Genomic DNA, 13,278 nt, shown 5'->3' on the forward strand with positions numbered 1-13,278 from the left:
GCTTCTCATTGTGGTGGCTTCTCTTGTTGCGGAGCACGGGCTCTAGGCACGCGGGCTTCAGTAGTTGTGGCACACGGCCTCACTAGTTGTGGCTCGCGGGCTCTAGAGTGCAGGCTCAGTAGTTGTGGTTCACGGGCTTAGTTGCTCTGTGGCATGTGGGATCTTCCCAGACCAGGGCTCGAACCTGTGTCCCCTGCACTGGCAGGTGGATTCTTAACCACTGAGCCACCAGGGAAGCCCTGTTTGTAGACTTTTTAATGATGGCCATTCTGACTGGTGTGAGATGGTACCTCATTATGGTTTTGATTTGCATTTCTCTAATGATTAGTGATGTTGAGCATCTTTTCATGTGCCTATTGGCCATCTGTATGTCTTCTTTGCAGAAATGTCTATTTACGTCTTCTGCCCTTTTATCGATTGAGTTGTTTGTTTTTTATTGTTGTTGAATTGTATGAGCTGTTTGTATGTTTTGGAAATCAATCCTTTGTCGGTTGCATCGTTTGCAAATATTTTCTCCCATTTTGTAGGTTGTCTTTTCATTTTGTTTATGTTTTCCTTTGCTGTGCAGAAGCTTGTAAGGTTGATTAGGTCCCATTTGTTTATTTTTGTTTTTATTTCTATTGTCTTGGGAGACTTACCTAAGAAAATATTGGTACAATTTATGTCAGAGAATGTTTTGCCTATGATCTTTTCTAGGAGTTTCATGGTGTTATATCTTATGTTTAAGTCTTTAAGCCGTTTTGAGTTTATTTTTGTGCATGGTGTGAGGGTGTGTTCTAACTTCATTGATTTATATGCAGCTGTCCAAATTTCCCAGCACCACTTGCTGAAGAGACTGTCTTTTTCCCGTTTTTATATTCTTGCCTCCTTTTTTGAATATTAATTGATTGTAGGTGTGTGGGTTTATTTCTGGGCTCTCTATTCTGTTCCATTGATCCATGTATCTGTTTTTGTGCCAGTACTACTCTGTTTCGATTACTGTAGCTTTGTAGTATTTTCTGAAGTCTGGGAGGGTTATGCCTCCCGCTTTGTTCTTTTTCTTCAGGATTGCTTTAGCAATTCTGGGTCTTTTATGGTTCCATATAAATTTTAGGATTATTTGTTCTAGTTCTGTGAAAAACGTCATGGGTGATTTGATAGGGATCACATTAAATCTGTAGATTGACCCCAACATTCATATTTGAAACCCCAACTTCCAATGTGACTGTATTTGGAGATAATGCAGTATCCCTTATGAATATACATGCAAAAATCCTCAACAAGGGCTTCCCAGGTGGCGCAGTGGTTGAGAGTCCGCCTGCCGGTGCAGGGGACGCGGGTTCGTGCCCCGGTCTGGGAAGATCCCACATGCCGCGGAGCGGCTGGGCCCGTGAGCCATGGCCGCTGAGCCTGCGCGTCCGGAGCCTGTGCTCCGCAACGGGAGAGGCCACAACAGTGAGAGGCCCGCGTACCGCAAAAAAAAAAAAAAATCCTCAACAAAATACTAGCAAACCAAAGCCAACATCATATTTGAAGGATTATACACCATGACCAAGTGGGATTTACCTCAGAATGTCAGGTTGGTTCAACATAATAAAATCAATGTAATACATCACGTTAAAAGAATGAATTTTTTAAAATCACATGATCGCTCCCACATTATGGCCGGCGACATTAGCTAGCGCTCGCTCTACTCTCTCTAACGGGGAAACAGCAGACTACAAGAGACTGAGCTGTATCTGCCTCTGTTTCCTCTGTATCTGCCTCTGTTTCAACTTTTGCTCTCACACACACAAAAAAAAGCCGGGAAAATTTTATTAACGCTTTTTAAAAAAAGTTAATATAAAATTATAGCAAAAAAGGAACCTGAACTTTAGTAACACAGCTGGAATAATCCTCAGTGGCGGCGGCAGCAGCAGGAGAAGAGATTTAATTTAGTTGATTTTCTGTGGTTGTTGGTTGTTCGCTAGTCTCACGGTGATGGAAGCTGCACATTTTTTCGAAGGGACTGAGAAGCTGCTGGAGGTTTAGTTCTCCAGGCAGCAACCCAACGCAAACCAAGGATCTGGGGATCTTTGCACCATCCCAAGATCCGAGTGGGACATACTTTTGAAGGATGTGCTGTGTTCAATCATAAGTGTGACAAAAACTGACAAGCAGGAAGCTTATGTACTCAGAGTAGCATGTTTGTCTCCAAGAGACGTTTCATTTTGAAGACATGTGGTACCACCCTCTTGCTGAAAGCACTGGTTCCCCTGTTGAAACTTGCTAGGGATTACAGTGGGTTTGACTCAATTCAAAGCTTCTTTTATTCTCGTAAGAATTTCATGAAGCCTTCTCACCAAGGGTACCCACACCGGAATTTCCAGGAAGAAATAGAGTTTCTTAATGCAATTTTCCCAAATGGAGCAACATATTGTATGGGACGCATGAATTCTGATTGTTGGTGCTTTTGTACTTTGGATTTCCCAGAGAGTCGGGTAATCAATCAGCCGGATCAAACCCTGGAAATTCTGTTGAGTGAGCTTGACCCAGCTGTTATGGACCAGTTCTACATGAAAGATGGTGTTACTGCAAAGGATGTCACTCGTGAGAGTGGAATTCGTGACCTGATACCAGGTTCTGTCATTGATGCCACACTGTTCAATCCTTCTGGGTATTCAATGAATGGAATGAAATTGGATGGAACTTATTGGACTATTCACATCACTCAGAACCAGAATTTTCTTATGTTAGCTTTGAAACAAACTTAAGTCAGACCTCCTATGATGACCTGATCAGGAAAGTTGTGGAAGTCTTCAAGCCAGGAAAATTTGTGACTACCCTGTTTGTAAATCAGAGTTCTAAATGTCTCACAGTGCTTTCTCCGCCCCAGAGTATTGAAGGTTTTAAACGTCTTGATTGCCAGAGCGCTATGTTCAGTGATTACAATTTTGTTTTTACCAGTTTTGCTGAGAAGCAGCAACAACAGCAGAGTTGATTAAGAAAAATGAAGAAAAAACGCAAAAAGAGAACACACATAGAAGAAGGTGGTGGCTGCTTTTTAGATATTGATACCAAGGGCCATGCTTTCCATAACCACCACCTTGTAGTTGCAGAAAGCCCTAGATGTAATGATAGTGTAATCATTTTGAATTGTATGCATTATTATATCAAGGAGTTAGATATCTTGCATGAATGCTCTCTTCTGTGTTTAGGTATCCTATGCCACTCTTGCTGTGAAATTGAAGTGCATGTAGAAAAAACCTTTTACTATATGAAACTTTACAACACTTGTGAAAACAACTCAGTTTGGTTTATGCACAGTGTAGTATTTCTCCAGGTATCATCCAAAATTCCCCACAGACAAGGCTTTCGTCCTCATTAGGTGTTGGCCTCAGCCTAGCCATCTGGGACTGTTCTATTAAATTGCTACCAGGATTTTGCATCCAGTTACCTCCACTTTCTAGAACATATTCTCTACTAATGTTATTGAAACCAGTTTCTACTTCATACAGGTGTTCTTGCAGCACCAATCAAAGTTCTTCTTCCACGAGTCGAGTCCTCTACGAAAATGACTGCAGTTATCCATTTTGTGTATTACTATCTCACTGCTTCCTATACTTGTGTGACTTTAATTGATTCATTCCTCACCATGGTATCTCCCTCCCAACCACACCCCCTCCATAAAGCAATACACCGTTACACTGTGGGTTTACACTAACCTTATACCCCAGAAGGGGAATGGGGGGATGGACCCTGGGCTTAATTTTCTTTTAAGGTCAAGGGAGTTTGGCATTTTTCGTTACCATGAGGTCTTTTGAAATAAGCTGGTGTTGATTAGCAAAGAAGGTATAGATTGATACTAGGGAATATTGGCAGAACTGTATGGAAACTGTATGCCATTCTGTGCCCCCCATTAAATGAGATTAGCTTCTCATGGGTCCCATGTCTTTATTAACTTGCTAAGTAGTAGTATAAAAAATTATAACTAAATTTGTTAGCAAGGAGATTTAAGATAAAGGTTGTGTTGGATTCAACAAGTCAAGTCAGCTCAGATGATTCACCTCAACTTTTACTTTCATAGCCATTTCCACTCATTTCTATTAATGATATGCCATAAACTTTGGTTCAAAGCAGAATCGATTTCTTTGCCATCTTGTGACTTAAAAAGTTATGTGACTTTGTGATGCATGTGATAGTGTTCTGATGGTTCCTCTTACTGGTATTTCTTTCTCCATGGAGTAACATCAAGTGATGAATGAGAACTGTTCAGGTTATTCAGACATACTACACAGTGAAGCAGAGCGCTATCCATAAAACATAACACACAAAATTCCAAAATGGTCAATGGGAAATGACTAGAAATACAGGCTTAAAAGAGTTGGCATCTTTTAGCTGTATTTGCTAATACGGACATTTATTTAAGCAGCTGAGAAAAGAGCAAAGTTGACTCAATTTTGTATTTCTTCTTGTCCTCAAACAATTTTTGATTCTTTCTGGATTGATGCAGTGATGTTTTTGTTCCTTCCATATTTATAAATGAAACACTTTTTTTTAGTGTTTCTAAACATAAATTCTACTTGGTTTGAAATCAAGTGGTTGGAACAATTTTGACTTTTAAACATGTTGTTGATTCAGAGCTTCATTGAAGAAGCTTTCAATCAATGGATCAGTCCGGTTCTGTAATTAGCGCGCAGTACCTAATGTTTTGGTGCTATTATGAGGACCAGTGGTCAAAGTGGATTTTGTTCTTGAACAGTGTCCCAGTAGATTTGATGAACATTTATTTGCTTGAGGTCTGATTCCCGCCCCCCGCCCCGGCCCAATAGATTTAAGATTTCCATTTAATGTTGAGAAACTGCACAAATTTTTATGGAACAAAGCCTAGAAAAATGAAAACTATAGATTGGATAGTAATCTAAATTAATCCTAGTGTGTATGATAGAGGAGGGAAAATTTTGGTGCCATAATTTCCCTCTTCATGGTGTTGGACTTAAATCAGTTGAAATGTATTTCTGTACCACAGTTTAAGCTTCAATAAAGATTTGCTTAATTCGTTGTCTAGTGACGTTCAGAAAGTTTTCTGTTGATGTATTTTTTAAAATAGTATACATGACCAAATACTAGACATCTAAAGTTTTTATAATTAATTGAGTAAATCAATATTTAATGATCATTTTTTAAGATTTATGGGAGTTGTCATAAAGATAAGATCTCTAAGCTCCTGGGAGAACAGATTTAAACATTTTTTTATTAGTGGCTTCATACCTGAAGCTCAAAGGAAATCATCCGGGCTATATACCAGGATATCAAAGAGTAGAGAGGGTGTAAGTAGTAAGAATAAGAATGCTAGAGTTTGGAGCTAGAAAAGTGAAAAGTTTGAAGGTGGAATAGTCTAACATTTATTATGAAATAGGCTCTTGATGGTGGGGTGGGGGCAGAGTTTAACTCATGGTTATTTCTATTAACTAGAACAGAGTTATAAGCTTTTGATCATTGTGCCATGCAGGTACATATCTCATCATCTGAGTTAAAAAGGGTTGATCATAGAAAAGCAGGTTGTTACATATGTGTGCAATACCTACAGCACCAGATTCTTTTACATGAACAGGTAACTGAGTTTGGCAGACACTTGGTGTTAATCAGATTCAGGGACATAATCTGAAAAATATGGTAAATGTGATATCACACTATGAAAAATAAAAGGCTTTTATTGTCCTAGTCAGATAACTCACCATTTCCTGGCTACCCACCTTCAAACTTGACATTCTCATCTACCCTTTTTGTCATAATGAAAGAAGTATTGGTCCTTTGGATTCTATCCACCCATTCCTACCTTCAGAGACTTTCTGAGTTCACTGCAAGCATGTCCACTGTTGATCACCATCAGTTTGTTTTACTTTTCTAGTTTCTTCCCACTTATGTTTGCTCCTTAGGGGCTACTTTATTAGTCCTTTACAAGATGACAAGTCACAATTCTTACCCCAAACTGAACCCTCTTCAGACTACTTCTTGCAATCTAGCATTTTCCTGAGTTGTTCAAACCAGAAACCTAGGATGAAATTGAGGCAGGGTCATAGAGATCTGTTATGTGACTAAGATTGGAAGAAAACCATTGGCAGTGTCAAGAGATGTCCAATATGCTGTTGGATATGTGAGCTAGGAGCCCATAAAAATACGTCGAGATTTGTAATTAAACATCTTAATTGGATGTATATTAAAAAAAATTGTATCTTGAACCTTCACACCCTAGCTTCGATAGTCCTCAATTCTGCTTTGGTACATTCATCTATCCATATTCATATATACATACCTCTTATTAGGTAAGATTTATAAAATTGAAATACACAAATCTTAACTACAATTTTGAAAATGGATATTTTTAGCCCACAGCCATATCAGGACAAAGGAAGGTTCCCTTATACCCCTACCTAAGCAACAAAGCACTACCCCTACTTTAGTTGGTAGTTTAATTACTATCCATATTTTTTCACCATAGACTAGGGTTTCCCTCCCCACCCCAGCTCTGAAACTAAATTGAATCACTTAATGCTTTCATTAGTATAAAGTTTTGAGAGGTTGAACCATGTATTTATTTTTATTGCTGAGTAGTATTCCATTGTATGAATGTACCACAATTTGTTTAGCTATTCTCCTGTTAATGAACATTTTGTTTCCAATTTTTGGAAAATATGAATAAAGCTGCTATGAACATTTGCATATAAAAACAAAACAAAACAAAAAATCACATGATCATCTCAATTGATACAGAAAAGGCATTTGACAAAATCCAACACCATTTCATTAGAGAAAACACTTGGAATACTAGGGAAGTTAACCTTCTCAACATAATAAAGGATACTTGTGAAAAACCCACAGCTAACTTCTTTTTTTTTTTTTTTTGTGGTACGCGGGCCTCTCACTGTTGTGGCCTCTCCCATTGCGGAGCACAGGCTCCGGGCGCGCAGGCTCCGGGCGCGCAGGCTCAGCGGCCATGGCTCAGCGGCCATGGCTCACGGGCCCAGCCGCTCCGCGGCATGTGGGATCTTCCCGGACCGGGGCACGAACCCGTGTCCCCTGCATCGGTAGGCGGACTCTCAACCACTGCGCCACCTGGGAAGCCCTAACTTCTTACTCAATGGTGAAAGACTGAAATCTTTCCCTCTCAGATCACGAACAAGACAAGGATGCCCACTTTCACCACTACTATTTTTTTCTTTATAAATTCATTTATTTATTTATTTATTTATGGCTGCATTGGGTCTTTGTGTGGGCTTTTCTCTAGTTGCAGTGAGCAGGGGCTACTCTTCATTGAGGTGCACGGGCTTGTTGCAGAGCATGGGCTGTAGGCGTACGGGCTTGGTAGTTGTGGCACGTGGGCTCAGTAGTTGTGGCACGTGGGCTCAGTAGTTGTGGCTTGTGGGCTCTAGAGCGCAGCTTCTGTAGTTGTGGCACACGGGCTTAGTTGCTTCGTGGCATGTGGAATCTTCTCGGTCCAGGGCTTGAACCCGTGTCTCCTGCATTGGCAGGCGGATTCTTAACCACTGCGCCCCCAGGGAAGCCCTCACTGCTACCATTTAACATTGTATTGGAAGTCCTAGCCAGATCAATTAGACAAGAAAAAGAAATATTAGGCATCCATATTGGAAAGGAAGAAGTAAACCTATCTGTATATACACATGACATGATCCTAATTATAGAAAATCATAAACAATCCATTAAAAGTTACTAGAACTAATAAATAAATTCAACAAAGTTGACGATACAAAATAGGGAGTGAAAGTCAATCTCTCACTTTCACTGCTTAAAGGTAATTTTCTTAGAGTTCTTTTTGGTGTGTTGTGTATGTGTCCATACAGTTTACATGTATTTACAAGCATATAAAGTATATTTTCATGTGAATGAAATTGTAGTTTATACACTTTGCTTTTCTGATTAGCATATACGTTTGTATGTTAATAGCATATACTTCCACCCAGTTCTTTAATAAGCTTTCTGGTATTCCATGGGAAAAGTATAACAGTTTCTAACCAAGGGTCAGTTAGACTGATTCCAATTTATTTGTATCTCAGATGCTACAATGAACATTTTTATTGATGTGTATATACACACACACACACACACACACACACACACACACACACGTGCCAATATATATTCAGTGGATGATATCCCAGCAGAGAAATTGCTTGGTAAACGTTATTACAAAAAATAAATAAGTTACATGTGTTTGGGGACTAGGACCCTGAGACTGCTCACGCGAAGCTGTGCTGCACAATTTGTCCACCAGGTGGCAGGAGAGGTCTATTAATCTATTAGTCTATTAAGGACAGCTGCGCGTTGTGCATTCAGAATACTTTCAAGGGGCTTCCCTGGTGGCGTAGTGGTTGAGAATCTGCCTGCCAATGCAGGGCACACGGGTTCGAGCCCTGGTATGGGAAGATCCCACATGCCGCGGAGCAACTAAGCCCGTGAGCCACAGCTACTGAGTCTGCGCGTCTGGAGCCTGTGCTCCGTGGAGAGGCCGCGATAGTAAGCGGCCCATGCACCGCGATGAAGAGTGGCTCCCGCTCGCCGCAACTAGAGAAAGCCCTCGCACAGAAACAAAGACCCAACACAGCATAAATAAATAAATAAATAAATTTATTTAAAAAAAAAAAAGAAAACTTTCAAGTATCACAGGCTGGTCTGGATTTTTTTTCCTCCTAAATGATGTTACTGTTGTTAATCTATAACAATGCTAATTATTTTCTATAAGGTGAAGCTGATGTGGTATTTTCCGTCTGTGGTCATGACTTGTGCTGCTGTTCCTGGTAATGTGCCTCAAGTAAAGGAATCTAAAGACACAATATTAATATCTCCTACATGACAACGAATAAGAGAATGAATTACAACATCAAACCCTAACGATGCAAGTTTCATGAATGACAGTAGCAGAACATTTAGAATATTCCTAGTCACCACTTTACTTGGTAGTGATCAAACATTTTTCTAAAACTGTTGGTCACAGTAGTGCACAAAAATCATAAAGTTCCTAGATTTTTCCTAGTTGTATCTTCTCGAGAGAAAACTGATGATTGTTTTGGACACCAGGCCCCTTGGTCATAAGCCATCTTAGCAATGCCAGAGGCATAATGGGAATTGGATAGAATTAAAGTGCCCAGAAACAGAAATAAGGAGGAAAAATTAGACTACTTATCGTAGAGACTTACTTCAGGAATTGTATTTAAGGGTTGGGAAGAGGAATTAATTACATAGAAGCATATACCATAGAAAGTAAAAGGTCACAGAGATATACTGTTTTAATAAAACATGAGAATATCTTGGCTGTGTTGAGGTTCAGGATAGTTCTGACTCTGGTTAGAGAACTGTCTCTGGATAACAATAATATTCCTACATAGGATCTTGGAAGATCTAGATGCTGATGGTGCCGGCTGGAATCCTGCCCTCCTGCCCTCTTGTGCTAACTGCATGGAGGGTTGAGGAATCCCTGTAAGTCAGATCTTCATGATCATTGTATTTCAGGGTCAATTAAACATCAGAGCCTAATGAAGAATATCCATGACAGTGGGAAAGGAACGTCTCCAAAAGTTCTTCAAAACTCCTTACCTGCTGGGAGATTGATTTTCTATCTAAATTAAAAAGCTATTCTGGTACAGCAGTTTTCAAACTTATTTATTTTTAGCAGCAGACTCTTGTAAAAGTGAAATTTTGACACCGAATCTCAATATATAAAATGTGAATAGATTAACAAAAAAGACTAGGACCACTGGTTGAAAAGCCTCTCAATTTACCCCACAGGTGACCCACAAAGGCACTAGGGTTTCCTAAACTCGACCAGGTGGCTCTGTAGTGGTGACAACAGATGGAGCCCCACCCACCCTGGCCAACCTGCTCCCAGGTTCATGATGCCCTTGGAGTCATCCTTGACTCACTGAACAAGCACTTATCTGGAGCTCACTGTTTGCCAGGTACTGGGACCGAGCGTGGGCACACAGAAATGAGCCAGGCCTGGTCCCATCCCAGAGCTCAGTGCAGGACGCCTTTCCAAACTCCAGAGTGCTGTGATTGCCTTGGCTGCTCATTAACAATGCCTGTTCCTGGGCCTCACCCCAGAGATAACAATTCAAAAGCTAAGAGAGAGGTTGAGCCTAGACACATGCTTCCTTAATAAGCATAATCTGGTGAGAGAGACAGAAACACAAACTGGTGCAGTAATTCTAAAACAATGTGCTGAGAGTAACGATGGAGGTATCGGGAGCAGCCGCAGGAGGACGAGGGTGCCGAGGACCACCCCAGGGTACGGCCAAACAGAGCTCTGGAGGGGGTGTGGCAGGATGATGGGACACTGCTCTGAGGGGCCAGCTAGGGAGCTGTGCAGGAACCTGGAGAGGGTGGTGCTGGATGGAGCCAGGTCAGGAGTCAGCAGGGACGGTGACAGCAATACTAACCACAGTCATGTACTCTGTCCTCATTAATTCCCACAAGTCCCAAAGGACTTTGTTTTTTTACTAGTAGCGTTCCCATGTCAAGGATGATGATACTGACATTTGGAGAGGTTAGCAATTTGCAGAATGGGAGCCAGGACTGGAACCCAGGTTTGTTCCTCTTCAAACCCATGCCTTCAGCTACAACTATTAAATAGTATTGGCTCTTAATGCGGAAGAAGTAAGGGATTAAAACAATCTAGAAGAGGTAAATCCCAAAGGACTTGATGATTGTTTGGATGTAGGGGTCCGGGTCTAGCTTGGGGCACCTGGGTGATGCCAGGGACCTGGGCAGTGAATCCTAGGAGAGGAGTCTGTTTAAGGTGGGAGATGTGTGGCCATGATGCGTTTGAAGTAGGACCTAGAGAACACCCCGTGGGCAACTGGAAAGATGGGTAGGAATGAGATGGAGAGGCAGGCTGGGGACTTAGTGGAAACCAGGACACTCAGTGAATCACTCAGGGAGCAGGTGTAGAGGGGGAAGAACAGAGAGGGAAGAGGCGTGTATCCTGGGAAGGACCAGTACAGAGGATGCAGAGGGAGCAGAGGTCCCAGGAGAGAAAGCCCAATACTTTTCCTGCAGCACAGAGGCCCAGGGGAGGGGGACAGAACAGCACCCGTTGGACTGGAAGTGCGATGGTTACTGATGACTAACGAGAGGTTTTGGGAGCCCGTTCCAGCCTGCGGTGGAATACATAGCAGTAAAGGAGCGGGAAGAGCAGTTGCGGACTCTTGCTTTGAAAGGTTTAGATGTGAAGTGGGGCACAGCTCCCAAGATGCTGTGTGGTGGGGCCAGGGGTCTCCATTTCTAACAGGCTCCCGAGCAGCTCTGCTGCTCCTGGACCAGACTTGGTGGAACAGAGTGAGTGAAACGGTGGTCTTTGACCAACAATGGAGGTAGCAGTATAGGACTTGAAGCCAGGTGTGACGTTCATCTGTGTTCAACAGTCATTGATTTATTGTGTGCCTATTAGGTTTCTGACTCTGGAAGTAACAAGGATAATGATAACCTAGTTCCTGCTGGTCATAACACGTGGTGGTAAAGTCTCAGATGCAAGTACGTAGAAGTAGTGATGGAACCACAGAGGTGCTGACACCAGAGCCGGGCTTGGCCGCTGGGACCCAACAGCTGTGTGTGAGATGGCTTTGAAGGCGAGGCGGGTGCAGGTCACAGTGAGCCTGAAGGCCACCCTCACTGCACTCCTGCCCTCAGGCCCCAGCTCCACCACTAAGTAGTGTCTCTACAGAGATGTTTCCTGGCTAGGGTCTTGGTTTCCCCACAAACTCTCACTGCAGTGTCTTCTGACTGTCACCATCGGCCCAATTTCTTCAGCCTCATGGTCAATCGTGTTTGTGGAAAATGCTGATTGTAAATGATGATGCTGTTTTTTTAAAAAACTTTTTTTTTCAGTGGTTTGAGAGACGGCAATTTATTTATTTATTTATTTATTTATTTATTTATTTTTGGCTGCATTGGGTCTTCATTGCTGTGCGCGGGCTTTTCTCTACTTGTGGTGAGTGGGGGCTACTCTTCATTGCAGTACACGGGCTTCTCATTGCGGTGGCTTCTCTTGTTGCGCAGCATGGGCTATAGGCACGAGGGTTTCAGTAGTTGTGGCATGTAGGCTCAGTAGTTGTGGCTCGCGGGCTCTAGAGCGCAGGCTCATAGTTGTGGCACATGGGCTTAGTTGCTCCACAGTATGTGGGATCTTCCCGGACCAGGGCTCGAACCTGTGTCCCCTGCGTTGGCAGGCAGATTCTTAACCACTGTGACACCAGGGAAGTCCAATGATGATGCTTTTTAAAGCCAGAATGACAGCACTGAGCTCAGAGCCCAGCACAGGGCGTGTTCCATAGCTGGCCACAACGGCCAGTCACTGCAGCATGGCTGTGGGGGACTCATCTCAGCTCTGCCCTCAGAGTGTGATCACTCAGCACACTTTTACACCTCCTCAAACCCCAGTCTGCTCGCTAATAAAATGGGCAGCAGCGCTGACATGGGAAGATCGCCGTGAGGTTAGAGCACAGGTGGCAAAGGTGGAGTGTGTGGAGCGTGGAGATGGTGGGGCCAGGGTCCTAGCCCAGGTCTTTAGGCTGCTTCTGCTCTGTCCCCACTTCACTGACTCATCGCAGAGGTAGGCTCGGGATGACTGCTCGCTGTGGGTGTTGAGCTGGGTGCTGCCCTTACACCCCAGCTCTTTCTGCAGAGGGTCACCCTCTTCTCAAACTAGCATCTGGCTTCTCTGCATTTGAACTGTATTTATAGAAGTGCAGGGTAAATACAAATCTAGAGTAAAAATGATTTTTCCCGAGTGCAAAAGGGAAAGGGTCTCTCCTTTACCCTTTCTTAGAGCATCTACTCTAAAACACTTCTAAGTTGTCTTTTTGAGATCTATTTAAATGTTTTTATTTATTTTTAATTAAAAAGTATTTTTGGCTGCTTTGGATCCTTGTTGCTGCGCGCGGGCTTTCTCTGGTTGCGGCGAGCAGGGGCTACTCTTCGTTGCGCTGCCTGTGCTTCTCATTGCAGTGGCTTCTCTCGTTGCAGAGCATGGGCTCTAGGCACGCGGGCTCAGTAGTTGAAACATGAGGGCCCTAGAGCGTGCGGGCTTCAGTAGTTGTGGCGCATGGGCTCAGTAGTTGTGGCTTGCAGGCTCTAGAGTGCAGGATTAGTAGTTGTGGCGTACGGGCTTAATTGCTCTGAGGCATGTGGGATCTTCCTGGACCAGGGCTCGAATCCATGTCCCCTGAGTTGGCAGGCGGATTCTTAATCACTGCGCCACCAGCAAAGTCCTATGTAAATGTTTTCAAAGGCTAAGTAGGCCTTTGG

The 13,278-nt window shown here is 42.8% G+C and overlaps 1 protein-coding gene and 1 pseudogene across 2 annotated transcripts in view; both read left to right on the top strand.

Annotated features, from left to right (window-relative positions):
- PRELID3A (PRELI domain containing 3A) overlaps positions 1-13,278 on the top strand; it is a 179,468-nt gene that overhangs the window by 12,353 nt on the left and 153,837 nt on the right. The window lies entirely within an intron of this gene.
- On the top strand, positions 1,960-3,450 carry LOC132504026 (S-adenosylmethionine decarboxylase proenzyme-like; annotated as a pseudogene).

The sequence above is a fragment of the Lagenorhynchus albirostris genome, chromosome 14 (assembly GCF_949774975.1).
Source record: "Lagenorhynchus albirostris chromosome 14, mLagAlb1.1, whole genome shotgun sequence".
Lineage (NCBI taxonomy): Eukaryota > Metazoa > Chordata > Mammalia > Artiodactyla > Delphinidae > Lagenorhynchus > Lagenorhynchus albirostris.